The sequence below is a fragment of the Schistocerca cancellata genome, chromosome 2 (assembly GCF_023864275.1).
Source record: "Schistocerca cancellata isolate TAMUIC-IGC-003103 chromosome 2, iqSchCanc2.1, whole genome shotgun sequence".
NCBI lineage: Eukaryota > Metazoa > Arthropoda > Insecta > Orthoptera > Acrididae > Schistocerca > Schistocerca cancellata.
The window spans coordinates 1,099,493,952-1,099,518,817 of NC_064627.1; the positions used below are offsets into that span (position 1 = coordinate 1,099,493,952).

At 52.8% G+C, this 24,866-nt stretch overlaps 75 non-coding genes across 75 annotated transcripts; 24 read left to right on the forward strand and 51 right to left on the reverse strand.

Moving 5' to 3' along the window:
- Positions 1-205: 205 nt before the first annotated feature.
- On the forward strand, positions 206-277 carry Trnap-agg (transfer RNA proline (anticodon AGG)). The gene has a single exon. It is a non-coding gene; the product is annotated as a tRNA-Pro (tRNA).
- A 194-nt stretch (positions 278-471) lies between these two features.
- On the reverse strand, positions 472-544 carry Trnav-aac (transfer RNA valine (anticodon AAC)). Its single transcript has one exon. It is a non-coding gene; the product is annotated as a tRNA-Val (tRNA).
- Positions 545-702: 158 nt separating this feature from the next.
- On the reverse strand, positions 703-775 carry Trnav-cac (transfer RNA valine (anticodon CAC)). Its single transcript has one exon. It is a non-coding gene; the product is annotated as a tRNA-Val (tRNA).
- A 667-nt stretch (positions 776-1,442) lies between these two features.
- On the reverse strand, positions 1,443-1,515 carry Trnav-aac (transfer RNA valine (anticodon AAC)). The gene has a single exon. It is a non-coding gene; the product is annotated as a tRNA-Val (tRNA).
- Positions 1,516-1,673: 158 nt separating this feature from the next.
- On the reverse strand, positions 1,674-1,746 carry Trnav-cac (transfer RNA valine (anticodon CAC)). The gene has a single exon. It is a non-coding gene; the product is annotated as a tRNA-Val (tRNA).
- A 401-nt stretch (positions 1,747-2,147) lies between these two features.
- Positions 2,148-2,219, forward strand: Trnap-agg (transfer RNA proline (anticodon AGG)). Its single transcript has one exon. It is a non-coding gene; the product is annotated as a tRNA-Pro (tRNA).
- A 194-nt stretch (positions 2,220-2,413) lies between these two features.
- Trnav-aac (transfer RNA valine (anticodon AAC)) lies at positions 2,414-2,486 on the reverse strand. Its single transcript has one exon. It is a non-coding gene; the product is annotated as a tRNA-Val (tRNA).
- A 158-nt stretch (positions 2,487-2,644) lies between these two features.
- Trnav-cac (transfer RNA valine (anticodon CAC)) lies at positions 2,645-2,717 on the reverse strand. Its single transcript has one exon. It is a non-coding gene; the product is annotated as a tRNA-Val (tRNA).
- A 402-nt stretch (positions 2,718-3,119) lies between these two features.
- On the forward strand, positions 3,120-3,191 carry Trnap-agg (transfer RNA proline (anticodon AGG)). The gene has a single exon. It is a non-coding gene; the product is annotated as a tRNA-Pro (tRNA).
- A 194-nt stretch (positions 3,192-3,385) lies between these two features.
- On the reverse strand, positions 3,386-3,458 carry Trnav-aac (transfer RNA valine (anticodon AAC)). The gene has a single exon. It is a non-coding gene; the product is annotated as a tRNA-Val (tRNA).
- A 158-nt stretch (positions 3,459-3,616) lies between these two features.
- Trnav-cac (transfer RNA valine (anticodon CAC)) lies at positions 3,617-3,689 on the reverse strand. Its single transcript has one exon. It is a non-coding gene; the product is annotated as a tRNA-Val (tRNA).
- Positions 3,690-4,356: 667 nt separating this feature from the next.
- Positions 4,357-4,429, reverse strand: Trnav-aac (transfer RNA valine (anticodon AAC)). The gene has a single exon. It is a non-coding gene; the product is annotated as a tRNA-Val (tRNA).
- Positions 4,430-4,587: 158 nt separating this feature from the next.
- Trnav-cac (transfer RNA valine (anticodon CAC)) lies at positions 4,588-4,660 on the reverse strand. Its single transcript has one exon. It is a non-coding gene; the product is annotated as a tRNA-Val (tRNA).
- A 402-nt stretch (positions 4,661-5,062) lies between these two features.
- Trnap-agg (transfer RNA proline (anticodon AGG)) lies at positions 5,063-5,134 on the forward strand. The gene has a single exon. It is a non-coding gene; the product is annotated as a tRNA-Pro (tRNA).
- Positions 5,135-5,328: 194 nt separating this feature from the next.
- Trnav-aac (transfer RNA valine (anticodon AAC)) lies at positions 5,329-5,401 on the reverse strand. Its single transcript has one exon. It is a non-coding gene; the product is annotated as a tRNA-Val (tRNA).
- A 158-nt stretch (positions 5,402-5,559) lies between these two features.
- Positions 5,560-5,632, reverse strand: Trnav-cac (transfer RNA valine (anticodon CAC)). The gene has a single exon. It is a non-coding gene; the product is annotated as a tRNA-Val (tRNA).
- Positions 5,633-6,033: 401 nt separating this feature from the next.
- Trnap-agg (transfer RNA proline (anticodon AGG)) lies at positions 6,034-6,105 on the forward strand. The gene has a single exon. It is a non-coding gene; the product is annotated as a tRNA-Pro (tRNA).
- A 194-nt stretch (positions 6,106-6,299) lies between these two features.
- Trnav-aac (transfer RNA valine (anticodon AAC)) lies at positions 6,300-6,372 on the reverse strand. Its single transcript has one exon. It is a non-coding gene; the product is annotated as a tRNA-Val (tRNA).
- A 158-nt stretch (positions 6,373-6,530) lies between these two features.
- Trnav-cac (transfer RNA valine (anticodon CAC)) lies at positions 6,531-6,603 on the reverse strand. The gene has a single exon. It is a non-coding gene; the product is annotated as a tRNA-Val (tRNA).
- Positions 6,604-7,005: 402 nt separating this feature from the next.
- On the forward strand, positions 7,006-7,077 carry Trnap-agg (transfer RNA proline (anticodon AGG)). The gene has a single exon. It is a non-coding gene; the product is annotated as a tRNA-Pro (tRNA).
- A 194-nt stretch (positions 7,078-7,271) lies between these two features.
- Trnav-aac (transfer RNA valine (anticodon AAC)) lies at positions 7,272-7,344 on the reverse strand. Its single transcript has one exon. It is a non-coding gene; the product is annotated as a tRNA-Val (tRNA).
- A 158-nt stretch (positions 7,345-7,502) lies between these two features.
- Trnav-cac (transfer RNA valine (anticodon CAC)) lies at positions 7,503-7,575 on the reverse strand. The gene has a single exon. It is a non-coding gene; the product is annotated as a tRNA-Val (tRNA).
- Positions 7,576-7,977: 402 nt separating this feature from the next.
- Trnap-agg (transfer RNA proline (anticodon AGG)) lies at positions 7,978-8,049 on the forward strand. The gene has a single exon. It is a non-coding gene; the product is annotated as a tRNA-Pro (tRNA).
- A 194-nt stretch (positions 8,050-8,243) lies between these two features.
- Trnav-aac (transfer RNA valine (anticodon AAC)) lies at positions 8,244-8,316 on the reverse strand. Its single transcript has one exon. It is a non-coding gene; the product is annotated as a tRNA-Val (tRNA).
- A 158-nt stretch (positions 8,317-8,474) lies between these two features.
- On the reverse strand, positions 8,475-8,547 carry Trnav-cac (transfer RNA valine (anticodon CAC)). Its single transcript has one exon. It is a non-coding gene; the product is annotated as a tRNA-Val (tRNA).
- A 401-nt stretch (positions 8,548-8,948) lies between these two features.
- Positions 8,949-9,020, forward strand: Trnap-agg (transfer RNA proline (anticodon AGG)). The gene has a single exon. It is a non-coding gene; the product is annotated as a tRNA-Pro (tRNA).
- Positions 9,021-9,214: 194 nt separating this feature from the next.
- Trnav-aac (transfer RNA valine (anticodon AAC)) lies at positions 9,215-9,287 on the reverse strand. Its single transcript has one exon. It is a non-coding gene; the product is annotated as a tRNA-Val (tRNA).
- A 158-nt stretch (positions 9,288-9,445) lies between these two features.
- On the reverse strand, positions 9,446-9,518 carry Trnav-cac (transfer RNA valine (anticodon CAC)). The gene has a single exon. It is a non-coding gene; the product is annotated as a tRNA-Val (tRNA).
- Positions 9,519-9,920: 402 nt separating this feature from the next.
- Trnap-agg (transfer RNA proline (anticodon AGG)) lies at positions 9,921-9,992 on the forward strand. The gene has a single exon. It is a non-coding gene; the product is annotated as a tRNA-Pro (tRNA).
- A 194-nt stretch (positions 9,993-10,186) lies between these two features.
- On the reverse strand, positions 10,187-10,259 carry Trnav-aac (transfer RNA valine (anticodon AAC)). The gene has a single exon. It is a non-coding gene; the product is annotated as a tRNA-Val (tRNA).
- Positions 10,260-10,417: 158 nt separating this feature from the next.
- On the reverse strand, positions 10,418-10,490 carry Trnav-cac (transfer RNA valine (anticodon CAC)). Its single transcript has one exon. It is a non-coding gene; the product is annotated as a tRNA-Val (tRNA).
- Positions 10,491-10,892: 402 nt separating this feature from the next.
- Trnap-agg (transfer RNA proline (anticodon AGG)) lies at positions 10,893-10,964 on the forward strand. Its single transcript has one exon. It is a non-coding gene; the product is annotated as a tRNA-Pro (tRNA).
- A 194-nt stretch (positions 10,965-11,158) lies between these two features.
- Positions 11,159-11,231, reverse strand: Trnav-aac (transfer RNA valine (anticodon AAC)). Its single transcript has one exon. It is a non-coding gene; the product is annotated as a tRNA-Val (tRNA).
- A 158-nt stretch (positions 11,232-11,389) lies between these two features.
- On the reverse strand, positions 11,390-11,462 carry Trnav-cac (transfer RNA valine (anticodon CAC)). The gene has a single exon. It is a non-coding gene; the product is annotated as a tRNA-Val (tRNA).
- Positions 11,463-11,864: 402 nt separating this feature from the next.
- Trnap-agg (transfer RNA proline (anticodon AGG)) lies at positions 11,865-11,936 on the forward strand. Its single transcript has one exon. It is a non-coding gene; the product is annotated as a tRNA-Pro (tRNA).
- A 194-nt stretch (positions 11,937-12,130) lies between these two features.
- On the reverse strand, positions 12,131-12,203 carry Trnav-aac (transfer RNA valine (anticodon AAC)). The gene has a single exon. It is a non-coding gene; the product is annotated as a tRNA-Val (tRNA).
- Positions 12,204-12,361: 158 nt separating this feature from the next.
- On the reverse strand, positions 12,362-12,434 carry Trnav-cac (transfer RNA valine (anticodon CAC)). Its single transcript has one exon. It is a non-coding gene; the product is annotated as a tRNA-Val (tRNA).
- A 401-nt stretch (positions 12,435-12,835) lies between these two features.
- Trnap-agg (transfer RNA proline (anticodon AGG)) lies at positions 12,836-12,907 on the forward strand. The gene has a single exon. It is a non-coding gene; the product is annotated as a tRNA-Pro (tRNA).
- A 194-nt stretch (positions 12,908-13,101) lies between these two features.
- On the reverse strand, positions 13,102-13,174 carry Trnav-aac (transfer RNA valine (anticodon AAC)). The gene has a single exon. It is a non-coding gene; the product is annotated as a tRNA-Val (tRNA).
- Positions 13,175-13,332: 158 nt separating this feature from the next.
- Trnav-cac (transfer RNA valine (anticodon CAC)) lies at positions 13,333-13,405 on the reverse strand. The gene has a single exon. It is a non-coding gene; the product is annotated as a tRNA-Val (tRNA).
- A 402-nt stretch (positions 13,406-13,807) lies between these two features.
- Positions 13,808-13,879, forward strand: Trnap-agg (transfer RNA proline (anticodon AGG)). The gene has a single exon. It is a non-coding gene; the product is annotated as a tRNA-Pro (tRNA).
- Positions 13,880-14,073: 194 nt separating this feature from the next.
- Positions 14,074-14,146, reverse strand: Trnav-aac (transfer RNA valine (anticodon AAC)). The gene has a single exon. It is a non-coding gene; the product is annotated as a tRNA-Val (tRNA).
- A 158-nt stretch (positions 14,147-14,304) lies between these two features.
- Positions 14,305-14,377, reverse strand: Trnav-cac (transfer RNA valine (anticodon CAC)). The gene has a single exon. It is a non-coding gene; the product is annotated as a tRNA-Val (tRNA).
- Positions 14,378-14,778: 401 nt separating this feature from the next.
- Positions 14,779-14,850, forward strand: Trnap-agg (transfer RNA proline (anticodon AGG)). The gene has a single exon. It is a non-coding gene; the product is annotated as a tRNA-Pro (tRNA).
- Positions 14,851-15,044: 194 nt separating this feature from the next.
- Trnav-aac (transfer RNA valine (anticodon AAC)) lies at positions 15,045-15,117 on the reverse strand. Its single transcript has one exon. It is a non-coding gene; the product is annotated as a tRNA-Val (tRNA).
- A 158-nt stretch (positions 15,118-15,275) lies between these two features.
- Trnav-cac (transfer RNA valine (anticodon CAC)) lies at positions 15,276-15,348 on the reverse strand. Its single transcript has one exon. It is a non-coding gene; the product is annotated as a tRNA-Val (tRNA).
- Positions 15,349-15,749: 401 nt separating this feature from the next.
- Positions 15,750-15,821, forward strand: Trnap-agg (transfer RNA proline (anticodon AGG)). Its single transcript has one exon. It is a non-coding gene; the product is annotated as a tRNA-Pro (tRNA).
- Positions 15,822-16,015: 194 nt separating this feature from the next.
- Positions 16,016-16,088, reverse strand: Trnav-aac (transfer RNA valine (anticodon AAC)). The gene has a single exon. It is a non-coding gene; the product is annotated as a tRNA-Val (tRNA).
- Positions 16,089-16,246: 158 nt separating this feature from the next.
- On the reverse strand, positions 16,247-16,319 carry Trnav-cac (transfer RNA valine (anticodon CAC)). The gene has a single exon. It is a non-coding gene; the product is annotated as a tRNA-Val (tRNA).
- A 401-nt stretch (positions 16,320-16,720) lies between these two features.
- On the forward strand, positions 16,721-16,792 carry Trnap-agg (transfer RNA proline (anticodon AGG)). Its single transcript has one exon. It is a non-coding gene; the product is annotated as a tRNA-Pro (tRNA).
- Positions 16,793-16,986: 194 nt separating this feature from the next.
- Positions 16,987-17,059, reverse strand: Trnav-aac (transfer RNA valine (anticodon AAC)). Its single transcript has one exon. It is a non-coding gene; the product is annotated as a tRNA-Val (tRNA).
- Positions 17,060-17,217: 158 nt separating this feature from the next.
- Trnav-cac (transfer RNA valine (anticodon CAC)) lies at positions 17,218-17,290 on the reverse strand. The gene has a single exon. It is a non-coding gene; the product is annotated as a tRNA-Val (tRNA).
- Positions 17,291-17,692: 402 nt separating this feature from the next.
- Positions 17,693-17,764, forward strand: Trnap-agg (transfer RNA proline (anticodon AGG)). The gene has a single exon. It is a non-coding gene; the product is annotated as a tRNA-Pro (tRNA).
- A 194-nt stretch (positions 17,765-17,958) lies between these two features.
- Trnav-aac (transfer RNA valine (anticodon AAC)) lies at positions 17,959-18,031 on the reverse strand. The gene has a single exon. It is a non-coding gene; the product is annotated as a tRNA-Val (tRNA).
- A 158-nt stretch (positions 18,032-18,189) lies between these two features.
- Trnav-cac (transfer RNA valine (anticodon CAC)) lies at positions 18,190-18,262 on the reverse strand. The gene has a single exon. It is a non-coding gene; the product is annotated as a tRNA-Val (tRNA).
- A 401-nt stretch (positions 18,263-18,663) lies between these two features.
- Trnap-agg (transfer RNA proline (anticodon AGG)) lies at positions 18,664-18,735 on the forward strand. Its single transcript has one exon. It is a non-coding gene; the product is annotated as a tRNA-Pro (tRNA).
- A 194-nt stretch (positions 18,736-18,929) lies between these two features.
- Trnav-aac (transfer RNA valine (anticodon AAC)) lies at positions 18,930-19,002 on the reverse strand. The gene has a single exon. It is a non-coding gene; the product is annotated as a tRNA-Val (tRNA).
- A 158-nt stretch (positions 19,003-19,160) lies between these two features.
- On the reverse strand, positions 19,161-19,233 carry Trnav-cac (transfer RNA valine (anticodon CAC)). The gene has a single exon. It is a non-coding gene; the product is annotated as a tRNA-Val (tRNA).
- Positions 19,234-19,634: 401 nt separating this feature from the next.
- Trnap-agg (transfer RNA proline (anticodon AGG)) lies at positions 19,635-19,706 on the forward strand. The gene has a single exon. It is a non-coding gene; the product is annotated as a tRNA-Pro (tRNA).
- A 194-nt stretch (positions 19,707-19,900) lies between these two features.
- Trnav-aac (transfer RNA valine (anticodon AAC)) lies at positions 19,901-19,973 on the reverse strand. The gene has a single exon. It is a non-coding gene; the product is annotated as a tRNA-Val (tRNA).
- A 158-nt stretch (positions 19,974-20,131) lies between these two features.
- On the reverse strand, positions 20,132-20,204 carry Trnav-cac (transfer RNA valine (anticodon CAC)). The gene has a single exon. It is a non-coding gene; the product is annotated as a tRNA-Val (tRNA).
- A 402-nt stretch (positions 20,205-20,606) lies between these two features.
- Trnap-agg (transfer RNA proline (anticodon AGG)) lies at positions 20,607-20,678 on the forward strand. Its single transcript has one exon. It is a non-coding gene; the product is annotated as a tRNA-Pro (tRNA).
- Positions 20,679-20,872: 194 nt separating this feature from the next.
- Trnav-aac (transfer RNA valine (anticodon AAC)) lies at positions 20,873-20,945 on the reverse strand. Its single transcript has one exon. It is a non-coding gene; the product is annotated as a tRNA-Val (tRNA).
- A 158-nt stretch (positions 20,946-21,103) lies between these two features.
- Trnav-cac (transfer RNA valine (anticodon CAC)) lies at positions 21,104-21,176 on the reverse strand. The gene has a single exon. It is a non-coding gene; the product is annotated as a tRNA-Val (tRNA).
- A 401-nt stretch (positions 21,177-21,577) lies between these two features.
- On the forward strand, positions 21,578-21,649 carry Trnap-agg (transfer RNA proline (anticodon AGG)). The gene has a single exon. It is a non-coding gene; the product is annotated as a tRNA-Pro (tRNA).
- A 194-nt stretch (positions 21,650-21,843) lies between these two features.
- On the reverse strand, positions 21,844-21,916 carry Trnav-aac (transfer RNA valine (anticodon AAC)). Its single transcript has one exon. It is a non-coding gene; the product is annotated as a tRNA-Val (tRNA).
- Positions 21,917-22,074: 158 nt separating this feature from the next.
- Positions 22,075-22,147, reverse strand: Trnav-cac (transfer RNA valine (anticodon CAC)). The gene has a single exon. It is a non-coding gene; the product is annotated as a tRNA-Val (tRNA).
- A 401-nt stretch (positions 22,148-22,548) lies between these two features.
- Trnap-agg (transfer RNA proline (anticodon AGG)) lies at positions 22,549-22,620 on the forward strand. Its single transcript has one exon. It is a non-coding gene; the product is annotated as a tRNA-Pro (tRNA).
- Positions 22,621-22,814: 194 nt separating this feature from the next.
- Positions 22,815-22,887, reverse strand: Trnav-aac (transfer RNA valine (anticodon AAC)). Its single transcript has one exon. It is a non-coding gene; the product is annotated as a tRNA-Val (tRNA).
- A 158-nt stretch (positions 22,888-23,045) lies between these two features.
- Positions 23,046-23,118, reverse strand: Trnav-cac (transfer RNA valine (anticodon CAC)). The gene has a single exon. It is a non-coding gene; the product is annotated as a tRNA-Val (tRNA).
- A 402-nt stretch (positions 23,119-23,520) lies between these two features.
- Trnap-agg (transfer RNA proline (anticodon AGG)) lies at positions 23,521-23,592 on the forward strand. The gene has a single exon. It is a non-coding gene; the product is annotated as a tRNA-Pro (tRNA).
- A 194-nt stretch (positions 23,593-23,786) lies between these two features.
- Positions 23,787-23,859, reverse strand: Trnav-aac (transfer RNA valine (anticodon AAC)). Its single transcript has one exon. It is a non-coding gene; the product is annotated as a tRNA-Val (tRNA).
- Positions 23,860-24,017: 158 nt separating this feature from the next.
- Trnav-cac (transfer RNA valine (anticodon CAC)) lies at positions 24,018-24,090 on the reverse strand. The gene has a single exon. It is a non-coding gene; the product is annotated as a tRNA-Val (tRNA).
- Positions 24,091-24,492: 402 nt separating this feature from the next.
- On the forward strand, positions 24,493-24,564 carry Trnap-agg (transfer RNA proline (anticodon AGG)). Its single transcript has one exon. It is a non-coding gene; the product is annotated as a tRNA-Pro (tRNA).
- A 194-nt stretch (positions 24,565-24,758) lies between these two features.
- Trnav-aac (transfer RNA valine (anticodon AAC)) lies at positions 24,759-24,831 on the reverse strand. The gene has a single exon. It is a non-coding gene; the product is annotated as a tRNA-Val (tRNA).
- Positions 24,832-24,866: the final 35 nt, after the last annotated feature.

Below are 24,866 nucleotides of genomic sequence, written 5' to 3' on the forward strand. Positions count from 1 at the left end.
CAAGTCATATCAGCAAAAGCAATCACTTACTCAGCAGCAGGCAGTGCGAGCCCAGGGGCAGCTCTACATGATGGTACCAATAGCCCAGGAAGGCCGCCGACCGCTGGAATTCGCGCCGCCCCCATCCCGCCAGCCTAAACGAGACTTCCAGAGCACCCTGGAAGACATCGAGGGACTGGAATAACTGGCATTCGACGTGTCACAGGGCTCGTTGGTCTAGGGGTATGATTCCTGCTTAGGGTGCAGGAGGTCCCGGGTTCAAATCCCGGACGAGCCCTAGCGTTTCGTGCAAACTGATCGCACGTCAGTGGCTGAGTCAGCGCAAAAAGCTCGCCGCCAATGTCAAATGAATTTCTTATTTGATGTGAGGAATTGACACTCTGGTCCGACGCATGAAGGCAATTACGAAGGTTTCGGGTACAGATGGTAGCAGATGCATGTTAGTAAGTCTTGCTTAAAGTGATGAAAAAGTGTTTCCGCCCGGGATCGAACCGGGGACCTTCTGCGTGTTAGGCAGACGTGATAACCGCTACACCACGGAAACTGCTTGAGTGCTCCTTACTTCACAGACAACTTGTAGTGATGTTGCCATTGTAACTAAAAAATTCAATAAATGTGGTACTTGCAAAACGAAGGGACATGCAGCAGATGCACACACGACGAGGCTCACTGAGGTACAATACGACATAGGCAGGAAAATACTGTTCCCGCCCGGGATAGAACCGGGGACCTTCTGCGTGTGAAGCAGACGTGATAACCGCTACACTACGGAAACGACGGAGCCGAGGAGTCCATCCTTGTTCACTCGAACTTGCCTCAGCCTTTCTCTCATCCGCGAATGCACACACGGCAGTTCTTTTGTCAGCCTGGAACCCATCGCAGCCGAGGGCTCAAGAAGTCTTCGGGGTTCTCGAGAGGGTGTCTGCCATAGCGCCCCTAACGAGATAGCGGCGTTTCGCGCAGTCGTTATTGCAAGTCATATCAGCAAAAGCAATCACTTTCTCAGCAGCAGGCAGTGCGAGCCCAGGGGCAGCTCTACATGAAGGTACCAATAGCCCAGGAAGGCCGCCGACCGCGGGAATTCGCGCCGCCCCCATCCCGCCAGCCTAAACGAGACTTCCAGAGCACCCTGGAAGACATCGAGGGACTGGAATAACTGGCATTCGCCGTGCCACAAGCTCGTTGGTCTAGGGGTATGATTCCTGCTTAGGGTGCAGGTGGTCCCGGGTTGAAATCCTGGACGAGCCCTAGCGTTTTGTGCAAACTGATCACACGTCAGTGGCTGAGTCAGCGCAAAAAGCTCGCCGCCAATGTCAAATGAATTTCTTATTTGATGTGAGCAATTGACACTCTGGTCCGACGCATGAAGGCAATTACGGAGGTTTCGGGTACAGATGGTAGCAGATGCATGTTAGTAAGTCTTGCTTAATGTGATGAAAATGTGTTTCCGCCCGGGATCGAACCGGGGACCTTCTGCGTGTTAGGCAGACGTGACAACCGCCACACCACGGAAACTGCTTGAGTGCACCTTACTTCACAGACAACTTGTATTGATGTTGCCATCGTAACTAAAAAATTCAATAAATGTGGTACTTGCAAAACGAAGGGACATGCAGCAGATGCACACACGACGAGGCTCACTGGAGTACAATACGACATAGGCAAAAAAATACTGTTCCCGCCCGGGATAGAACCGGGGACCTTCTGCGTGTGAAGCAGACGTGATAACCGCTACACTACGGAAACGACGGAGCCGAGGAGTCCATCCTTGTTCACTCGAACTTGCCTCAGCCTTTCTCTCATCCGCGAATGCACACACGACAGTTCTTTTGTCAGCCTGGAACCCATCGCAGCCGAGGGCTCAACAAGTATTCGGGGTTCTCGAGAGGGTGTCTGCCGTAGCGCCCCTAACGAGATAGCGGCGTTTCGCGCAGTCGTTATTGCAAGTCATATCAGCAAAAGCAATCACTTTCTCAGCAGCAGGCAGTGCGAGCCCAGGGGCAGCTCTACATGAAGGTACCAATAGCCCAGGAAGGCCGCCGACCGCGGGAATTCGCGCCGCCCCCATCCCGCCAGCCTAAACGAGACTTCCAGAGCACCCTGGAAGACATCGAGGGACTGGAATAACTGGCATTCGCCGTGCCACAAGCTCGTTGGTCTAGGGGTATGATTCCTGCTTAGGGTGCAGGTGGTCCCGGGTTCAAATCCTGGACGAGCCCTAGCGTTTTGTGCAAACTGATCACACGTCAGTGGCTGAGTCAGCGCAAAAAGCTCGCCGCCAATGTCAAATGAATTTCTTATTTGATGTGAGCAATTGACACTCTGGTCCGACGCATGAAGGCAATTACGGAGGTTTCGGGTACAGATGGTAGCAGATGCATGTTAGTAAGTCTTGCTTAATGTGATGAAAAAGTGTTTCCGCCCGGGATCGAACCGGGGACCTTCTGCGTGTTAGGCAGACGTGACAACCGCCACACCACGGAAACTGCTTGAGTGCACCTTACTTCACAGACAACTTGTATTGATGTTGCCATCGTAACTAAAAAATTCAATAAATGTGGTACTTGCAAAACGAAGGGACATGCAGCAGATGCACACACGACGAGGCTCACTGGAGTACAATACGACATAGGCAAAAAAATACTGTTCCCGCCCGGGATAGAACCGGGGACCTTCTGCGTGTGAAGCAGACGTGATAACCGCTACACTACGGAAACGACGGAGCCGAGGAGTCCATCCTTGTTCACTCGAACTTGCCTCAGCCTTTCTCTCATCCGCGAATGCACACACGACAGTTCTTTTGTCAGCCTGGAACCCATCGCAGCCGAGGGCTCAACAAGTATTCGGGGTTCTCGAGAGGGTGTCTGCCGTAGCGCCCCTAACGAGATAGCGGCGTTTCGCGCAGTCGTTATTGCAAGTCATATCAGCAAAAGCAATCACTTTCTCAGCAGCAGGCAGTGCGAGCCCAGGGGCAGCTCTACATGATGGTACCAATAGCCCAGGAAGGCCGCCGACCGCTGGAATTCGCGCCGCCCCCATCCCGACAGCCTAAACGAGACTTCCAGAGCACCCTGGAAGACATCGAGGGACTGGAATAACTGGCATTCGACGTGTCACAGGGCTCGTTGGTCTAGGGGTATGATTCCTGCTTAGGGTGCAGGAGGTCCCGGGTTCAAATCCCGGACGAGCCCTAGCGTTTCGTGCAAACTGATCGCACGTCAGTGGCTGAGTCAGCGCAAAAAGCTCGCCGCCAATGTCAAATGAATTTCTTATTTGATGTGAGGAATTGACACTCTGGTCCGACGCATGAAGGCAATTACGAAGGTTTCGGGTACAGATGGTAGCAGATGCATGTTAGTAAGTCTTGCTTAAAGTGATGAAAAAGTGTTTCCGCCCGGGATCGAACCGGGGACCTTCTGCGTGTTAGGCAGACGTGATAACCGCTACACCACGGAAACTGCTTGAGTGCTCCTTACTTCACAGACAACTTGTATTGATGTTGCCATTGTAACTAAAAAATTCAATAAATGTGGTACTTGCAAAACGAAGGGACATGCAGCAGATGCACACACGACGAGGCTCACTGAGGTACAATACGACATAGGCAGGAAAATACTGTTCCCGCCCGGGATAGAACCGGGGACTTTCTGCGTGTGAAGCAGACGTGATAACCGCTACACTACGGAAACGACGGAGCCGAGGAGTCCATCCTTGTTCACTCGAACTTGCCTCAGCCTTTCTCTCATCCGCGAATGCACACACGACAGTTCTTTTGTCAGCCTGGAACCCATCGCAGCCGAGGGCTCAACAAGTATTCGGGGTTCTCGAGAGGGTGTCTGCCGTAGCGCCCCTAACGAGATAGCGGCGTTTCGCGCAGTCGTTATTGCAAGTCATATCAGCAAAAGCAATCACTTTCTCAGCAGCAGGCAGTGCGAGCCCAGGGGCAGCTCTACATGAAGGTACCAATAGCCCAGGAAGGCCGCCGACCGCGGGAATTCGCGCCGCCCCCATCCCGCCAGCCTAAACGAGACTTCCAGAGCACCCTGGAAGACATCGAGGGACTGGAATAACTGGCATTCGCCGTGCCACAAGCTCGTTGGTCTAGGGGTATGATTCCTGCTTAGGGTACAGGTGGTCCCGGGTTCAAATCCTGGACGAGCCCTAGCGTTTTGTGCAAACTGATCACACGTCAGTGGCTGAGTCAGCGCAAAAAGCTCGCCGCCAATGTCAAATGAATTTCTTATTTGATGTGAGCAATTGACACTCTGGTCCGACGCATGAAGGCAATTACGGAGGTTTCGGGTACAGATGGTAGCAGATGCATGTTAGTAAGTCTTGCTTAATGTGATGAAAAAGTGTTTCCGCCCGGGATCGAACCGGGGACCTTCTGCGTGTTAGGCAGACGTGACAACCGCCACACCACGGAAACTGCTTGAGTGCACCTTACTTCACAGACAACTTGTATTGATGTTGCCATCGTAACTAAAAAATTCAATAAATGTGGTACTTGCAAAACGAAGGGACATGCAGCAGATGCACACACGACGAGGCTCACTGGAGTACAATACGACATAGGCAAAAAAATACTGTTCCCGCCCGGGATAGAACCGGGGACCTTCTGCGTGTGAAGCAGACGTGATAACCGCTACACTACGGAAACGACGGAGCCGAGGAGTCCATCCTTGTTCACTCGAACTTGCCTCAGCCTTTCTCTCATCCGCGAATGCACACACGACAGTTCTTTTGTCAGCCTGGAACCCATCGCAGCCGAGGGCTCAACAAGTATTCGGGGTTCTCGAGAGGGTGTCTGCCGTAGCGCCCCTAACGAGATAGCGGCGTTTCGCGCAGTCGTTATTGCAAGTCATATCAGCAAAAGCAATCACTTACTCAGCAGCAGGCAGTGCGAGCCCAGGGGCAGCTCTACATGATGGTGCCAATAGCCCAGGAAGGCCGCCGACCGCGGGAATTCGCGCCGCCCCCATCCCGCCAGCCTAAACGAGACTTCCAGAGCACCCTGGAAGACATCGAGGGACTGGAATAACTGGCATTCGACGTGTCACAGGGCTCGTTGGTCTAGGGGTATGATTCCTGCTTAGGGTGCAGGAGGTCCCGGGTTCAAATCCCGGACGAGCCCTAGCGTTTCGTGCAAACTGATCGCACGTCAGTGGCTGAGTCAGCGCAAAAAGCTCGCCGCCAATGTCAAATGAATTTCTTATTTGATGTGAGGAATTGACACTCTGGTCCGACGCATGAAAGCAATTACGAAGGTTTCGGGTACAGATGGTAGCAGATGCATGTTAGTAAGTCTTGCTTAAAGTGATGAAAAAGTGTTTCCGCCCGGGATCGAACCGGGGACCTTCTGCGTGTTAGGCAGACGTGATAACCGCTACACCACGGAAACTGCTTGAGTGCTCCTTACTTCACAGACAACTTGTAGTGATGTTGCCATTGTAACTAAAAAATTCAATAAATGTGGTACTTGCAAAACGAAGGGACATGCAGCAGATGCACACACGACGAGGCTCACTGAGGCACAATACGACATAGGCAGGAAAATACTGTTCCCGCCCGGGATAGAACCGGGGACCTTCTGCGTGTGAAGCAGACGTGATAACCGCTACACCACGGAAACGACGGAGCCGAGGAGTCCATCCTTGTTCACTCGAACTTGCCTCAGCCTTTCTCTCATCCGCGAATGCACACACGGCAGTTCTTTTGTCAGCCTGGAACCCATCGCAGCCGAGGGCTCAAGAAGTCTTCGGGGTTCTCGAGAGGGTGTCTGCCGTAGCGCCCCTAACGAGATAGCGGCGTTTCGCGCAGTCGTTATTGCAAGTCATATCAGCAAAAGCAATCACTTTCTCAGCAGCAGGCAGTGCGAGCCCAGGGGCAGCTCTACATGAAGGTACCAATAGCCCAGGAAGGCCGCCGACCGCGGGAATTCGCGCCGCCCCCATCCCGCCAGCCTAAACGAGACTTCCAGAGCACCCTGGAAGACATCGAGGGACTGGAATAACTGGCATTCGCCGTGCCACAAGCTCGTTGGTCTAGGGGTATGATTCCTGCTTAGGGTGCAGGTGGTCCCGGGTTCAAATCCTGGACGAGCCCTAGCGTTTTGTGCAAACTGATCACACGTCAGTGGCTGAGTCAGCGCAAAAAGCTCGCCGCCAATGTCAAATGAATTTCTTATTTGATGTGAGCAATTGACACTCTGGTCCGACGCATGAAGGCAATTACGGAGGTTTCGGGTACAGATGGTAGCAGATGCATGTTAGTAAGTCTTGCTTAATGTGATGAAAAAGTGTTTCCGCCCGGGATCGAACCGGGGACCTTCTGCGTGTTAGGCAGACGTGACAACCGCCACACCACGGAAACTGCTTGAGTGCACCTTACTTCACAGACAACTTGTATTGATGTTGCCATCGTAACTAAAAAATTCAATAAATGTGGTACTTGCAAAACGAAGGGACATGCAGCAGATGCACACACGACGAGGCTCACTGGAGTACAATACGACATAGGCAAAAAAATACTGTTCCCGCCCGGGATAGAACCGGGGACCTTCTGCGTGTGAAGCAGACGTGATAACCGCTACACTACGGAAACGACGGAGCCGAGGAGTCCATCCTTGTTCACTCGAACTTGCCTCAGCCTTTCTCTCATCCGCGAATGCACACACGACAGTTCTTTTGTCAGCCTGGAACCCATCGCAGCCGAGGGCTCAACAAGTATTCGGGGTTCTCGAGAGGGTGTCTGCCGTAGCGCCCCTAACGAGATAGCGGCGTTTCGCGCAGTCGTTATTGCAAGTCATATCAGCAAAAGCAATCACTTTCTCAGCAGCAGGCAGTGCGAGCCCAGGGGCAGCTCTACATGATGGTACCAATAGCCCAGGAAGGCCGCCGACCGCTGGAATTCGCGCCGCCCCCATCCCGACAGCCTAAACGAGACTTCCAGAGCACCCTGGAAGACATCGAGGGACTGGAATAACTGGCATTCGACGTGTCACAGGGCTCGTTGGTCTAGGGGTATGATTCCTGCTTAGGGTGCAGGAGGTCCCGGGTTCAAATCCCGGACGAGCCCTAGCGTTTCGTGCAAACTGATCGCACGTCAGTGGCTGAGTCAGCGCAAAAAGCTCGCCGCCAATGTCAAATGAATTTCTTATTTGATGTGAGGAATTGACACTCTGGTCCGACGCATGAAGGCAATTACGAAGGTTTCGGGTACAGATGGTAGCAGATGCATGTTAGTAAGTCTTGCTTAAAGTGATGAAAAAGTGTTTCCGCCCGGGATCGAACCGGGGACCTTCTGCGTGTTAGGCAGACGTGATAACCGCTACACCACGGAAACTGCTTGAGTGCTCCTTACTTCACAGACAACTTGTAGTGATGTTGCCATTGTAACTAAAAAATTCAATAAATGTGGTACTTGCAAAACGAAGGGACATGCAGCAGATGCACACACGACGAGGCTCACTGAGGTACAATACGACATAGGCAGGAAAATACTGTTCCCGCCCGGGATAGAACCGGGGAACTTCTGCGTGTGAAGCAGACGTGATAACCGCTACACTACGGAAACGACGGAGCCGAGGAGTCCATCCTTGTTCACTCGAACTTGCCTCAGCCTTTCTCTCATCCGCGAATGCACACACGACAGTTCTTTTGTCAGCCTGGAACCCATCGCAGCCGAGGGCTCAATAAGTATTCGGGGTTCTCGAGAGGGTGTCTGCCGTAGCGCCCCTAACGAGATAGCGGCGTTTCGCGCAGTCGTTATTGCAAGTCATATCAGCAAAAGCAATCACTTACTCAGCAGCAGGCAGTGCGAGCCCAGGGGCAGCTCTACATGATGGTGCCAATAGCCCAGGAAGGCCGCCGACCGCGGGAATTCGCGCCGCCCCCATCCCGCCAGCCTAAACGAGACTTCCAGAGCACCCTGGAAGACATCGAGGGACTGGAATAACTGGCATTCGACGTGTCACAGGGCTCGTTGGTCTAGGGGTATGATTCCTGCTTAGGGTGCAGGAGGTCCCGGGTTCAAATCCCGGACGAGCCCTAGCGTTTCGTGCAAACTGATCGCACGTCAGTGGCTGAGTCAGCGCAAAAAGCTCGCCGCCAATGTCAAATGAATTTCTTATTTGATGTGAGGAATTGACACTCTGGTCCGACGCATGAAAGCAATTACGAAGGTTTCGGGTACAGATGGTAGCAGATGCATGTTAGTAAGTCTTGCTTAAAGTGATGAAAAAGTGTTTCCGCCCGGGATCGAACCGGGGACCTTCTGCGTGTTAGGCAGACGTGATAACCGCTACACCACGGAAACTGCTTGAGTGCTCCTTACTTCACAGACAACTTGTAGTGATGTTGCCATTGTAACTAAAAAATTCAATAAATGTGGTACTTGCAAAACGAAGGGACATGCAGCAGATGCACACACGACGAGGCTCACTGAGGCACAATACGACATAGGCAGGAAAATACTGTTCCCGCCCGGGATAGAACCGGGGACCTTCTGCGTGTGAAGCAGACGTGATAACCGCTACACTACGGAAACGACGGAGCCGAGGAGTCCATCCTTGTTCACTCGAACTTGCCTCAGCCTTTCTCTCATCCGCGAATGCACACACGGCAGTTCTTTTGTCAGCCTGGAACCCATCGCAGCCGAGGGCTCAAGAAGTCTTCGGGGTTCTCGAGAGGGTGTCTGCCGTAGCGCCCCTAACGAGATAGCGGCGTTTCGCGCAGTCGTTATTGCAAGTCATATCAGCAAAAGCAATCACTTTCTCAGCAGCAGGCAGTGCGAGCCCAGGGGCAGCTCTACATGAAGGTACCAATAGCCCAGGAAGGCCGCCGACCGCGGGAATTCGCGCCGCCCCCATCCCGCCAGCCTAAACGAGACTTCCAGAGCACCCTGGAAGACATCGAGGGACTGGAATAACTGGCATTCGCCGTGCCACAAGCTCGTTGGTCTAGGGGTATGATTCCTGCTTAGGGTGCAGGAGGTCCCGGGTTCAAATCCTGGACGAGCCCTAGCGTTTTGTGCAAACTGATCACACGTCAGTGGCTGAGTCAGCGCAAAAAGCTCGCCGCCAATGTCAAATGTATTTCTTATTTGATGTGAGCAATTGACACTCTGGTCCGACGCATGAAGGCAATTACGGAGGTTTCGGGTACAGATGGTAGCAGATGCATGTTAGTAAGTCTTGCTTAATGTGATGAAAAAGTGTTTCCGCCCGGGATCGAACCGGGGACCTTCTGCGTGTTAGGCAGACGTGACAACCGCCACACCACGGAAACTGCTTGAGTGCACCTTACTTCACAGACAACTTGTATTGATGTTGCCATCGTAACTAAAAAATTCAATAAATGTGGTACTTGCAAAACGAAGGGACATGCAGCAGATGCACACACGACGAGGCTCACTGGAGTACAATACGACATAGGCAAAAAAATACTGTTCCCGCCCGGGATAGAACCGGGGACCTTCTGCGTGTGAAGCAGACGTGATAACCGCTACACTACGGAAACGACGGAGCCGAGGAGTCCATCCTTGTTCACTCGAACTTGCCTCAGCCTTTCTCTCATCCGCGAATGCACACACGACAGTTCTTTTGTCAGCCTGGAACCCATCGCAGCCGAGGGCTCAACAAGTATTCGGGGTTCTCGAGAGGGTGTCTGCCGTAGCGCCCCTAACGAGATAGCGGCGTTTCGCGCAGTCGTTATTGCAAGTCATATCAGCAAAAGCAATCACTTTCTCAGCAGCAGGCAGTGCGAGCCCAGGGGCAGCTCTACATGATGGTACCAATAGCCCAGGAAGGCCGCCGACCGCTGGAATTCGCGCCGCCCCCATCCCGACAGCCTAAACGAGACTTCCAGAGCACCCTGGAAGACATCGAGGGACTGGAATAACTGGCATTCGACGTGTCACAGGGCTCGTTGGTCTAGGGGTATGATTCCTGCTTAGGGTGCAGGAGGTCCCGGGTTCAAATCCCGGACGAGCCCTAGCGTTTCGTGCAAACTGATCGCACGTCAGTGGCTGAGTCAGCGCAAAAAGCTCGCCGCCAATGTCAAATGAATTTCTTATTTGATGTGAGGAATTGACACTCTGGTCCGACGCATGAAGGCAATTACGAAGGTTTCGGGTACAGATGGTAGCAGATGCATGTTAGTAAGTCTTGCTTAAAGTGATGAAAAAGTGTTTCCGCCCGGGATCGAACCGGGGACCTTCTGCGTGTTAGGCAGACGTGATAACCGCTACACCACGGAAACTGCTTGAGTGCTCCTTACTTCACAGACAACTTGTATTGATGTTGCCATTGTAACTAAAAAATTCAATAAATGTGGTACTTGCAAAACGAAGGGACATGCAGCAGATGCACACACGACGAGGCTCACTGAGGTACAATACGACATAGGCAGGAAAATACTGTTCCCGCCCGGGATAGAACCGGGGACCTTCTGCGTGTGAAGCAGACGTGATAACCGCTACACTACGGAAACGACGGAGCCGAGGAGTCCATCCTTGTTCACTCGAACTTGCCTCAGCCTTTCTCTCATCCGCGAATGCACACACGACAGTTCTTTTGTCAGCCTGGAACCCATCGCAGCCGAGGGCTCAACAAGTATTCGGGGTTCTCGAGAGGGTGTCTGCCGTAGCGCCCCTAACGAGATAGCGGCGTTTCGCGCAGTCGTTATTGCAAGTCATATCAGCAAAAGCAATCACTTTCTCAGCAGCAGGCAGTGCGAGCCCAGGGGCAGCTCTACATGATGGTACCAATAGCCCAGGAAGGCCGCCGACCGCTGCAATTCGCGCCGCCCCCATCCCGCCAGCCTAAACGAGACTTCCAGAGCACCCTGGAAGACATCGAGGGACTGGAATAACTGGCATTCGACGTGTCACAGGGCTCGTTGGTCTAGGGGTATGATTCCTGCTTAGGGTGCAGGAGGTCCCGGGTTCAAATCCCGGACGAGCCCTAGCGTTTCGTGCAAACTGATCGCACGTCAGTGGCTGAGTCAGCGCAAAAAGCTCGCCGCCAATGTCAAATGAATTTCTTATTTGATGTGAGCAATTGACACTCTGGTCCGACGCATGAAGGCAATTACGGAGGTTTCGGGTACAGATGGTAGCAGATGCATGTTAGTAAGTCTTGCTTAATGTGATGAAAAAGTGTTTCCGCCCGGGATCGAACCGGGGACCTTCTGCGTGTTAGGCAGACGTGACAACCGCCACACCACGGAAACTGCTTGAGTGCACCTTACTTCACAGACAACTTGTATTGATGTTGCCATCGTAACTAAAAAATTCAATAAATGTGGTACTTGCAAAACGAAGGGACATGCAGCAGATGCACACACGACGAGGCTCACTGGAGTACAATACGACATAGGCAAAAAAATACTGTTCCCGCCCGGGATAGAACCGGGGACCTTCTGCGTGTGAAGCAGACGTGATAACCGCTACACTACGGAAACGACGGAGCCGAGGAGTCCATCCTTGTTCATTCGAACTTGCCTCAGCCTTTCTCTCATCCGCGAATGCACACACGACAGTTCTTTTGTCAGCCTGGAACCCATCGCAGCCGAGGGCTCAACAAGTATTCGGGGTTCTCGAGAGGGTGTCTGCCGTAGCGCCCCTAACGAGATAGCGGCGTTTCGCGCAGTCGTTATTGCAAGTCATATCAGCAAAAGCAATCACTTTCTCAGCAGCAGGCAGTGCGAGCCCAGGGGCAGCTCTACATGATGGTACCAATAGCCCAGGAAGGCCGCCGCCCGCGGGAATTCGCGCCGCCCCCATCCCGCCAGCCTAAACGAGACTTCCAGAGCACCCTGGAAGACATCGAGGGACTGGAATAACTGGCATTCGACGTGTCACAGGGCTCGTTGGTCTAGGGGTATGATTCCTGCTTAGGGTGCAGGAGGTCCCGGGTTCAAATCCCGGACGTGCCCTAGCGTTTCGTGCAAACTGATCGCACGTCAGTGGCTGAGTCAGCGCAAAAAGATCGCCGCCAATGTCAAATGAATTTCTTATTTGATGTGAGGAATTGACACTCCGGTCCGACGCATGAAGGCAATTACGAAGGTTTCGGGTACAGATGGTAGCAGATGCATGTTAGTAAGTCTTGCTTAAAGTGATGAAAAAGTGTTTCCGCCCGGGATCGAACCGGGGACCTTCTGCGTGTTAGGCAGACGTGATAACCGCTACACCACGGAAACTGCTTGAGTGCTGCTTACTTCACAGACAACTTGTAGTGATGTTGCCATTGTAACTAAAAAATTCAATAAATGTGGTACTTGCAAAACGAAGGGACATGCAGCAGATGCACACACGACGAGGCTCACTGAGGTACAATACGACATAGGCAGGAAAATACTGTTCCCGCCCGGGATAAAACCGGGGACCTTCTGCGTGTGAAGCAGACGTGATAACCGCTACACTACGGAAACGACGGAGCCGAGGAGTCCATCCTTGTTCACTCGAACTTGCCTCAGCCTTTCTCTCATCCGCGAATGCACACACGACAGTTCTTTTGTCAGCCTGGAACCCATCGCAGCAGAGGGCTCAACAAGTATTCGGGGTTCTCGAGAGGGTGTCTGCCGTAGCGCCCCTAACGAGATAGCGGCGTTTCGCGCAGTCGTTATTGCAAGTCATATCAGCAAAAGCAATCACTTTCTCAGCAGCAGGCAGTGCGAGCCCAGGGGCAGCTCTACATGATGGTACCAATAGCCCAGGAAGGCCGCCGACCGCGGGAATTCGCGCCGCCCCCATCCCGCCAGCCTAAACGAGACTTCCAGAGCACCCTGGAAGACATCGAGGGACTGGAATAACTGGCATTCGCCGTGCCACAAGCTCGTTGGTCTAGGGGTATGATTCCTGCTTAGGGTGCAGGAGGTCCCGGGTTCAAATCCTGGACGAGCCCTAGCGTTTTGTGCAAACTGATCACACGTCAGTGGCTGAGTCAGCGCAAAAAGCTCGCCGCCAATGTCAAATGAATTTCTTATTTGATGTGAGCAATTGACACTCTGGTCCGACGCATGAAGGCAATTACGGAGGTTTCGGGTACAGATGGTAGCAGATGCATGTTAGTAAGTCTTGCTTAATGTGATGAAAAATTGTTTCCGCCCGGGATCGAACCGGGGACCTTCTGCGTGTTAGGCAGACGTGACAACCGCCACACCACGGAAACTGCTTGAGTGCTCCTTACTTCACAGACAACTTGTATTGATGTTGCCATCGTAACTAAAAAATTCAATAAATGTGGTACTTGCAAAACGAAGGGACATGCAGCAGATGCACACACGACGAGGCTCACTGGAGTACAATACGACATAGGCAAAAAAATACTGTTCCCGCCCGGGATAGAACCGGGGACCTTCTGCGTGTGAAGCAGACGTGATAACCGCTACACTACGGAAACGACGGAGCCGAGGAGTCCATCCTTGTTCACTCGAACTTGCCTCAGCCTTTCTCTCATCCGCGAATGCACACACGACAGTTCTTTTGTCAGCCTGGAACCCATCGCAGCCGAGGGCTCAACAAGTATTCGGGGTTCTCGAGAGGGTGTCTGCCGTAGCGCCCCTAACGAGATAGCGGCGTTTCGCGCAGTCGTTATTGCAAGTCATATCAGCAAAAGCAATCACTTTCTCAGCAGCAGGCAGTGCGAGCCCAGGGGCAGCTCTACATGATGGTACCAATAGCCCAGGAAGGCCGCCGACCGCGGGAATTCGCGCCGCCCCCATCCCGCCAGCCTAAACGAGACTTCCAGAGCACCCTGGAAGACATCGAGGGACTGGAATAACTGGCATTCGACGTGTCACAGGGCTCGTTGGTCTAGGGGTATGATTCCTGCTTAGGGTGCAGGAGGTCCCGGGTTCAAATCCCGGACGTGCCCTAGCGTTTCGTGCAAACTGATCGCACGTCAGTGGCTGAGTCAGCGCAAAAAGATCGCCGCCAATGTCAAATGAATTTCTTATTTGATGTGAGGAATTGACACTCCGGTCCGACGCATGAAGGCAATTACGAAGGTTTCGGGTACAGATGGTAGCAGATGCATGTTAGTAAGTCTTGCTTAAAGTGATGAAAAAGTGTTTCCGCCCGGGATCGAACCGGGGACCTTCTGCGTGTTAGGCAGACGTGATAACCGCTACACCACGGAAACTGCTTGAGTGCTCCTTACTTCACAGACAACTTGTAGTGATGTTGCCATTGTAACTAAAAAATTCAATAAATGTGGTACTTGCAAAACGAAGGGACATGCAGCAGATGCACACACGACGAGGCTCACTGAGGTACAATACGACATAGGCAGGAAAATACTGTTCCCGCCCGGGATAAAACCGGGGACCTTCTGCGTGTGAAGCAGACGTGATAACCGCTACACTACGGAAACGACGGAGCCGAGGAGTCCATCCTTGTTCACTCGAACTTGCCTCAGCCTTTCTCTCATCCGCGAATGCACACACGACAGTTCTTTTGTCAGCCTGGAACCCATCGCAGCAGAGGGCTCAACAAGTATTCGGGGTTCTCGAGAGGGTGTCTGCCGTAGCGCCCCTAACGAGATAGCGGCGTTTCGCGCAGTCGTTATTGCAAGTCATATCAGCAAAAGCAATCACTTTCTCAGCTGCAGGCAGTGCGAGCCCAGGGGCAGCTCTACATGATGGTACCAATAGCCCAGGAAGGCCGCCGACCGCGGGAATTCGCGCCGCCCCCATCCCGCCAGCCTAAACGAGACTTCCAGAGCACCCTGGAAGACATCGAGGGACTGGAATAACTGGCATTCGCCGTGCCACAAGCTCGTTGGTCTAGGGGTATGATTCCTGCTTAGGGTGCAGGAGGTCCCGGGTTCAAATCCTGGACGAGCCCTAGCGTTTTGTGCAAACTGATCACACGTCAGTGGCTGAGTCAGCGCAAAAAGCTCGCCGCCAATGTCAAATGAATTTCTTATTTGATGTGAGCAATTGACACTCTGGTCCGACGCATGAAGGCAATTACGGAGGTTTCGGGTACAGATGGTAGCAGATGCATGTTATTAAGTCTTGCTCAATGTGATGAAAAATTGTTTCCGCCCGGGATCGAACCGGGGACCTTCTGCGTGTTAGGCAGACGTGACAACCGCCACACCACGGAAACTGCTTGAGTGCTCCTTACTTCACAGACAACTTGTATTGATGTTGCCATCGTAACTAAAAAATTCAATAAATGTGGTACTTGCAAAACGAAGGGACATGCAGCAGATGCACACACGACGAGGCTCACTGGAGTACAATACGACATAGGCAAAAAAATACTGTTCCCGCCCGGGATAGAACCGGGGACCTTCTGCGTGTGAAGCAGACGTGATAACCGCTACACTACGGAAACGACGGAGCCGAGGAGTCCATCCTTGTTCACTCGAACTTGCCTCAGCCTTTCTCTCATCCGCGAATGCACACACGACAGTTCTTTTGTCAGCCTGGAACCCATCGCAGCCGAGGGCTCAACAAGTATTCGGGGTTCTCGAGAGGGTGTCTGCCGTAGCGCCCCTAACGAGATAGCGGCGTTTCGCGCAGTCGTTATTGCAAGTCATATCAGCAAAAGCAATCACTTTCTCAGCAGCAGGCAGTGCGAGCCCAGGGGCAGCTCTACATGATGGTACCAATAGCCCAGGAAGGCCGCCGACCGCGGGAATTCGCGCCGCCCCCATCCCGCCAGCCTAAACGAGACTTCCAGAGCACCCTGGAAGACATCGAGGGACTGGAATAACTGGCATTCGCCGTGCCACAAGCTCGTTGGTCTAGGGGTATGATTCCTGCTTAGGGTGCAGGTGGTCCCGGGTTCAAATCCTGGACGAGCCCTAGCGTTTTGTGCAAACTGATCACACGTCAGTGGCTGAGTCAGCGCAAAAAGCTCGCCGCCAATGTCAGATGAATTTCTTATTTGATGTGAGCAATTGACACTCTGGTCCGACGCATGAAGGCAATTACGGAGGTTTCGGGTACAGATGGTAGCAGATGCATGTTAGTAAGTCTTGCTTAATGTGATGAAAAAGTGTTTCCGCCCGGGATCGAACCGGGGACCTTCTGCGTGTTAGGCAGACGTGACAACCGCCACACCGCGGAAACTGCTTGAGTGCACCTTACTTCACAGACAACTTGTATTGATGTTGCCATCGTAACTAAAAAATTCAATAAATGTGGTACTTGCAAAACGAAGGGACATGCAGCAGATGCACACACGACGAGGCTCACTGGAGTACAATACGACATAGGCAAAAAAATACTGTTCCCGCCCGGGATAGAACCGGGGACCTTCTGCGTGTGAAGCAGACGTGATAACCGCTACACTACGGAAACGACGGAGCCGAGGAGTCCATCCTTGTTCACTCGAACTTGCCTCAGCCTTTCTCTCATCCGCGAATGCACACACGACAGTTCTTTTGTCAGCCTGGAACCCATCGCAGCCGAGGGCTCAACAAGTATTCGGGGTTCTCGAGAGGGTGTCTGCCGTAGCGCCCCTAACGAGATAGCGGCGTTTCGCGCAGTCGTTATTGCAAGTCATATCAGCAAAAGCAATCACTTTCTCAGCAGCAGGCAGTGCGAGCCCAGGGGCAGCTCTACATGATGGTACCAATAGCCCAGGAAGGCCGCCGACCGCGGGAATTCGCGCCGCCCCCATCCCGCCAGCCTAAACGAGACTTCCAGAGCACCCTGGAAGACATCGAGGGACTGGAATAACTGGCATTCGCCGTGCCACAAGCTCGTTGGTCTAGGGGTATGATTCCTGCTTAGGGTGCAGGTGGTCCCGGGTTCAAATCCTGGACGAGCCCTAGCGTTTTGTGCAAACTGATCACACGTCAGTGGCTGAGTCAGCGCAAAAAGCTCGCCGCCAATGTCAGATGAATTTCTTATTTGATGTGAGCAATTGACACTCTGGTCCGACGCATGAAGGCAATTACGGAGGTTTCGGGTACAGATGGTAGCAGATGCATGTTAGTAAGTCTTGCTTAATGTGATGAAAAAGTGTTTCCGCCCGGGATCGAACCGGGGACCTTCTGCGTGTTAGGCAGACGTGACAACCGCCACACCACGGAAACTGCTTGAGTGCACCTTACTTCACAGACAACTTGTATTGATGTTGCCATCGTAACTAAAAAATTCAATAAATGTGGTACTTGCAAAACGAAGGGACATGCAGCAGATGCACACACGACGAGGCTCACTGGAGTACAATACGACATAGGCAAAAAAATACTGTTCCCGCCCGGGATAGAACCGGGGACCTTCTGCGTGTGAAGCAGACGTGATAACCGCTACACTACGGAAACGACGGAGCCGAGGAGTCCATCCTTGTTCACTCGAACTTGCCTCAGCCTTTCTCTCATCCGCGAATGCACACACGACAGTTCTTTTGTCAGCCTGGAACCCATCGCAGCCGAGGGCTCAACAAGTATTCGGGGTTCTCGAGAGGGTGTCTGCCGTAGCGCCCCTAACGAGATAGCGGCGTTTCGCGCAGTCGTTATTGCAAGTCATATCAGCAAAAGCAATCACTTTCTCAGCAGCAGGCAGTGCGAGCCCAGGGGCAGCTCTACATGATGGTACCAATAGCCCAGGAAGGCCGCCGACCGCGGGAATTCGCGCCGCCCCCATCCCGCCAGCCTAAACGAGACTTCCAGAGCACCCTGGAAGACATCGAGGGACTGGAATAACTGGCATTCGACGTGTCACAGGGCTCGTTGGTCTAGGGGTATGATTCCTGCTTAGGGTGCAGGAGGTCCCGGGTTCAAATCCCGGACGTGCCCTAGCGTTTCGTGCAAACTGATCGCACGTCAGTGGCTGAGTCAGCGCAAAAAGATCGCCGCCAATGTCAAATGAATTTCTTATTTGATGTGAGGAATTGACACTCCGGTCCGACGCATGAAGGCAATTACGAAGGTTTCGGGTACAGATGGTAGCAGATGCATGTTAGTAAGTCTTGCTTAAAGTGATGAAAAAGTGTTTCCGCCCGGGATCGAACCGGGGACCTTCTGCGTGTTAGGCAGACGTGATAACCGCTACACCACGGAAACTGCTTGAGTGCTGCTTACTTCACAGACAACTTGTAGTGATGTTGCCATTGTAACTAAAAAATTCAATAAATGTGGTACTTGCAAAACGAAGGGACATGCAGCAGATGCACACACGACGAGGCTCACTGAGGTACAATACGACATAGGCAGGAAAATACTGTTCCCGCCCGGGATAAAACCGGGGACCTTCTGCGTGTGAAGCAGACGTGATAACCGCTACACTACGGAAACGACGGAGCCGAGGAGTCCATCCTTGTTCACTCGAACTTGCCTCAGCCTTTCTCCCATCCGCGAATGCACACACGACAGTTCTTTTGTCAGCCTGGAACCCATCGCAGCAGAGGGCTCAACAAGTATTCGGGGTTCTCGAGAGGGTGTCTGCCGTAGCGCCCCTAACGAGATAGCGGCGTTTCGCGCAGTCGTTATTGCAAGTCATATCAGCAAAAGCAATCACTTTCTCAGCAGCAGGCAGTGCGAGCCCAGGGGCAGCTCTACATGATGGTACCAATAGCCCAGGAAGGCCGCCGACCGCGGGAATTCGCGCCGCCCCCATCCCGCCAGCCTAAACGAGACTTCCAGAGCACCCTGGAAGACATCGAGGGACTGGAATAACTGGCATTCGCCGTGCCACAAGCTCGTTGGTCTAGGGGTATGATTCCTGCTTAGGGTGCAGGAGGTCCCGGGTTCAAATCCTGGACGAGCCCTAGCGTTTTGTGCAAACTGATCACACGTCAGTGGCTGAGTCAGCGCAAAAAGCTCGCCGCCAATGTCAAATGAATTTCTTATTTGATGTGAGCAATTGACACTCTGGTCCGACGCATGAAGGCAATTACGGAGGTTTCGGGTACAGATGGTAGCAGATGCATGTTAGTAAGTCTTGCTTAATGTGATGAAAAATTGTTTCCGCCCGGGATCGAACCGGGGACCTTCTGCGTGTTAGGCAGACGTGACAACCGCCACACCACGGAAACTGCTTGAGTGCTCCTTACTTCACAGACAACTTGTATTGATGTTGCCATCTTAACTAAAAAATTCAATAAATGTGGTACTTGCAAAACGAAGGGACATGCAGCAGATGCACACACGACGAGGCTCACTGGAGTACAATACGACATAGGCAAAAAAATACTGTTCCCGCCCGGGATAGAACCGGGGACCTTCTGCGTGTGAAGCAGACGTGATAACCGCTACACTACGGAAACGACGGAGCCGAGGAGTCCATCCTTGTTCACTCGAACTTGCCTCAGCCTTTCTCTCATCCGCGAATGCACACACGACAGTTCTTTTGTCAGCCTGGAACCCATCGCAGCCGAGGGCTCAACAAGTATTCGGGGTTCTCGAGAGGGTGTCTGCCGTAGCGCCCCTAACGAGATAGCGGCGTTTCGCGCAGTCGTTATTGCAAGTCATATCAGCAAAAGCAATCACTTTCTCAGCAGCAGGCAGTGCGAGCCCAGGGGCAGCTCTACATGATGGTACCAATAGCCCAGGAAGGCCGCCGACCGCGGGAATTCGCGCCGCCCCCATCCCGCCAGCCTAAACGAGACTTCCAGAGCACCCTGGAAGACATCGAGGGACTGGAATAACTGGCATTCGCCGTGCCACAAGCTCGTTGGTCTAGGGGTATGATTCCTGCTTAGGGTGCAGGTGGTCCCGGGTTCAAATCCTGGACGAGCCCTAGCGTTTTGTGCAAACTGATCACACGTCAGTGGCTGAGTCAGCGCAAAAAGCTCGCCGCCAATGTCAGATGAATTTCTTATTTGATGTGAGCAATTGACACTCTGGTCCGACGCATGAAGGCAATTACGGAGGTTTCGGGTACAGATGGTAGCAGATGCATGTTAGTAAGTCTTGCTTAATGTGATGAAAAAGTGTTTCCGCCCGGGATCGAACCGGGGACCTTCTGCGTGTTAGGCAGACGTGACAACCGCCACACCACGGAAACTGCTTGAGTGCACCTTACTTCACAGACAACTTGTATTGATGTTGCCATCGTAACTAAAAAATTCAATAAATGTGGTACTTGCAAAACGAAGGGACATGCAGCAGATGCACACACGACGAGGCTCACTGGAGTACAATACGACATAGGCAAAAAAATACTGTTCCCGCCCGGGATAGAACCGGGGACCTTCTGCGTGTGAAGCAGACGTGATAACCGCTACACTACGGAAACGACGGAGCCGAGGAGTCCATCCTTGTTCACTCGAACTTGCCTCAGCCTTTCTCTCATCCGCGAATGCACACACGACAGTTCTTTTGTCAGCCTGGAACCCATCGCAGCCGAGGGCTCAACAAGTATTCGGGGTTCTCGAGAGGGTGTCTGCCGTAGCGCCCCTAACGAGATAGCGGCGTTTCGCGCAGTCGTTATTGCAAGTCATATCAGCAAAAGCAATCACTTTCTCAGCAGCAGGCAGTGCGAGCCCAGGGGCAGCTCTACATGATGGTACCAATAGCCCAGGAAGGCCGCCGACCGCGGGAATTCGCGCCGCCCCCATCCCGCCAGCCTAAACGAGACTTCCAGAGCACCCTGGAAGACATCGAGGGACTGGAATAACTGGCATTCGACGTGTCACAGGGCTCGTTGGTCTAGGGGTATGATTCCTGCTTAGGGTGCAGGAGGTCCCGGGTTCAAATCCCGGACGAGCCCTAGCGTTTCGTGCAAACTGATCGCACGTCAGTGGCTGAGTCAGCGCAAAAAGATCGCCGCCAATGTCAAATGAATTTCTTATTTGATGTGAGGAATTGACACTCCGGTCCGACGCATGAAGGCAATTACGAAGGTTTCGGGTACAGATGGTAGCAGATGCATGTTAGTAAGTCTTGCTTAAAGTGATGAAAAAGTGTTTCCGCCCGGGATCGAACCGGGGACCTTCTGCGTGTTAGGCAGACGTGATAACCGCTACACCACGGAAACTGCTTGAGTGCTCCTTACTTCACAGACAACTTGTAGTGATGTTGCCATTGTAACTAAAAAATTTAATAAATGTGGTACTTGCAAAACGAAGGGACATGCAGCAGATGCACACACGACGAGGCTCACTGAGGTACAATACGACATAGGCAGGAAAATACTGTTCCCGCCCGGGATAAAACCGGGGACCTTCTGCGTGTGAAGCAGACGTGATAACCGCTACACTACGGAAACGACGGAGCCGAGGAGTCCATCCTTGTTCACTCGAACTTGCCTCAGCCTTTCTCTCATCCGCGAATGCACACACGACAGTTCTTTTGTCAGCCTGGAACCCATCGCAGCCGAGGGCTCAACAAGTATTCGGGGTTCTCGAGAGGGTGTCTGCCGTAGCGCCCCTAACGAGATAGCGGCGTTTCGCGCAGTCGTTATTGCAAGTCATATCAGCAAAAGCAATCACTTTCTCAGCAGCAGGCAGTGCGAGCCCAGGGGCAGCTCTACATGATGGTACCAATAGCCCAGGAAGGCCGCCGACCGCGGGAATTCGCGCCGCCCCCATCCCGCCAGCCTAAACGAGACTTCCAGAGCACCCTGGAAGACATCGAGGGACTGGAATAACTGGCATTCGCCGTGCCACAAGCTCGTTGGTCTAGGGGTATGATTCCTGCTTAGGGTGCAGGAGGTCCCGGGTTCAAATCCTGGACGAGCCCTAGCGTTTTGTGCAAACTGATCACACGTCAGTGGCTGAGTCAGCGCAAAAAGCTCGCCGCCAATGTCAAATGAATTTCTTATTTGATGTGAGCAATTGACACTCTGGTCCGACGCATGAAGGCAATTACGGAGGTTTCGGGTACAGATGGTAGCAGATGCATGTTAGTAAGTCTTGCTTAATGTGATGAAAAATTGTTTCCGCCCGGGATCGAACCGGGGACCTTCTGCGTGTTAGGCAGACGTGACAACCGCCACACCACGGAAACTGCTTGAGTGCTCCTTACTTCACAGACAACTTGTATTGATGTTGCCATCGTAACTAAAAAATTCAATAAATGTGGTACTTGCAAAACGAAGGGACATGCAGCAGATGCACACACGACGAGGCTCACTGGAGTACAATACGACATAGGCAAAAAAATACTGTTCCCGCCCGGGATAGAACCGGGGACCTTCTGCGTGTGAAGCAGACGTGATAACCGCTACACTACGGAAACGACGGAGCCGAGGAGTCCATCCTTGTTCACTCGAACTTGCCTCAGCCTTTCTCTCATCCGCGAATGCACACACGACAGTTCTTTTGTCAGCCTGGAACCCATCGCAGCCGAGGGCTCAACAAGTATTCGGGGTTCTCGAGAGGGTGTCTGCCGTAGCGCCCCTAACGAGATAGCGGCGTTTCGCGCAGTCGTTATTGCAAGTCATATCAGCAAAAGCAATCACTTTCTCAGCAGCAGGCAGTGCGAGCCCAGGGGCAGCTCTACATGATGGTACCAATAGCCCAGGAAGGCCGCCGACCGCGGGAATTCGCGCCGCCCCCATCCCGCCAGCCTAAACGAGACTTCCAGAGCACCCTGGAAGACATCGAGGGACTGGAATAACTGGCATTCGCCGTGCCACAAGCTCGTTGGTCTAGGGGTATGATTCCTGCTTAGGGTGCAGGTGGTCCCGGGTTCAAATCCTGGACGAGCCCTAGCGTTTTGTGCAAACTGATCACACGTCAGTGGCTGAGTCAGCGCAAAAAGCTCGCCGCCAATGTCAGATGAATTTCTTATTTGATGTGAGCAATTGACACTCTGGTCCGACGCATGAAGGCAATTACGGAGGTTTCGGGTACAGATGGTAGCAGATGCATGTTAGTAAGTCTTGCTTAATGTGATGAAAAATTGTTTCCGCCCGGGATCGAACCGGGGACCTTCTGCGTGTTAGGCAGACGTGACAACCGCCACACCACGGAAACTGCTTGAGTGCTCCTTACTTCACAGACAACTTGTATTGATGTTGCCATCGTAACTAAAAAATTCAATAAATGTGGTACTTGCAAAACGAAGGGACATGCAGCAGATGCACACACGACGAGGCTCACTGGAGTACAATACGACATAGGCAAAAAAATACTGTTCCCGCCCGGGATAGAACCGGGGACCTTCTGCGTGTGAAGCAGACGTGATAACCGCTACACTACGGAAACGACGGAGCCGAGGAGTCCATCCTTGTTCACTCGAACTTGCCTCAGCCTTTCTCTCATCCGCGAATGCACACACGACAGTTCTTTTGTCAGCCTGGAACCCATCGCAGCCGAGGGCTCAACAAGTATTCGGGGTTCTCGAGAGGGTGTCTGCCGTAGCGCCCCTAACGAGATAGCGGCGTTTCGCGCAGTCGTTATTGCAAGTCATATCAGCAAAAGCAATCACTTTCTCAGCAGCAGGCAGTGCGAGCCCAGGGGCAGCTCTACATGAAGGTACCAATAGCCCAGGAAGGCCGCCGACCGCGGGAATTCGCGCCGCCCCCATCCCGCCAGCCTAAACGAGACTTCCAGAGCACCCTGGAAGACATCGAGGGACTGGAATAACTGGCATTCGACGTGTCACAGGGCTCGTTGGTCTAGGGGTATGATTCCTGCTTAGGGTGCAGGAGGTCCCGGGTTCAAATCCCGGACGAGCCCTAGCGTTTCGTGCAAACTGATCGCACGTCAGTGGCTGAGTCAGCGCAAAAAGATCGCCGCCAATGTCAAATGAATTTCTTATTTGATGTGAGGAATTGACACTCCGGTCCGACGCATGAAGGCAATTACGAAGGTTTCGGGTACAGATGGTAGCAGATGCATGTTAGTAAGTCTTGCTTAAAGTGATGAAAAAGTGTTTCCGCCCGGGATCGAACCGGGGACCTTCTGCGTGTTAGGCAGACGTGATAACCGCTACACCACGGAAACTGCTTGAGTGCTCCTTACTTCACAGACAACTTGTAGTGATGTTGCCATTGTAACTAAAAAATTCAATAAATGTGGTACTTGCAAAACGAAGGGACATGCAGCAGATGCACACACGACGAGGCTCACTGAGGTACAATACGACATAGGCAGGAAAATACTGTTCCCGCCCGGGATAAAACCGGGGACCTTCTGCGTGTGAAGCAGACGTGATAACCGCTACACTACGGAAACGACGGAGCCGAGGAGTCCATCCTTGTTCACTCGAACTTGCCTCAGCCTTTCTCTCATCCGCGAATGCACACACGACAGTTCTTTTGTCAGCCTGGAACCCATCGCAGCCGAGGGCTCAACAAGTATTCGGGGTTCTCGAGAGGGTGTCTGCCGTAGCGCCCCTAACGAGATAGCGGCGTTTCGCGCAGTCGTTATTGCAAGTCATATCAGCAAAAGCAATCACTTTCTCAGCAGCAGGCAGTGCGAGCCCAGGGGCAGCTCTACATGAAGGTACCAATAGCCCAGGAAGGCCGCCGACCGCGGGAATTCGCGCCGCCCCCATCCCGCCAGCCTAAACGAGACTTCCAGAGCACCCTGGAAGACATCGAGGGACTGGAATAACTGGCATTCGACGTGTCACAGGGCTCGTTGGTCTAGGGGTATGATTCCTGCTTAGGGTGCAGGAGGTCCCGGGTTCAAATCCCGGACGAGCCCTAGCGTTTCGTGCAAACTGATCGCACGTCAGTGGCTGAGTCAGCGCAAAAAGATCGCCGCCAATGTCAAATGAATTTCTTATTTGATGTGAGGAATTGACACTCCGGTCCGACGCATGAAGGCAATTACGAAGGTTTCGGGTACAGATGGTAGCAGATGCATGTTAGTAAGTCTTGCTTAAAGTGATGAAAAAGTGTTTCCGCCCGGGATCGAACCGGGGACCTTCTGCGTGTTAGGCAGACGTGATAACCGCTACACCACGGAAACTGCTTGAGTGCTCCTTACTTCACAGACAACTTGTA